Raw genomic sequence first — 329 nt, 5'->3', positions numbered from 1 at the left:
GGCAGCGGCGAGAGGACCGCCCTCCCCTCGCGGCGCGTGTTGCCGACGCCTGGGAGCCTCCGAGCGGACGCCAGCCCTATGTAAATGTTCACAAATATGCATGCATGTCTGACCAGCTTGGAACGTGGTCTTGGCTACGTCTAGCCGGCTGTGGGGTGAGGGGGGTGGGGAGAGGGGTTTTTGTGCTCAGCTGATACTGCCATGCACTGTACTGCACATGTCCGCAACGCCACAGCAGGACCGTGAGACTTTCAGGGCCGTCCCCGCGGGGTCTGCGCCCCCCCGAGTGGGAGGCGGCGGCATGGGGGGGGGGCGCCCGCGGCGGCGGC

This window comes from Haliaeetus leucocephalus, unplaced genomic scaffold (assembly GCF_000737465.1).
Source record: "Haliaeetus leucocephalus isolate CR32 unplaced genomic scaffold, Haliaeetus_leucocephalus-4.0 Scaffold656, whole genome shotgun sequence".
NCBI classification, from domain to species: Eukaryota; Metazoa; Chordata; class Aves; order Accipitriformes; family Accipitridae; genus Haliaeetus; species Haliaeetus leucocephalus.
The sequence above is the reverse complement of the archived record's forward strand: the minus strand, read 5'-3'. Positions refer to the sequence as shown.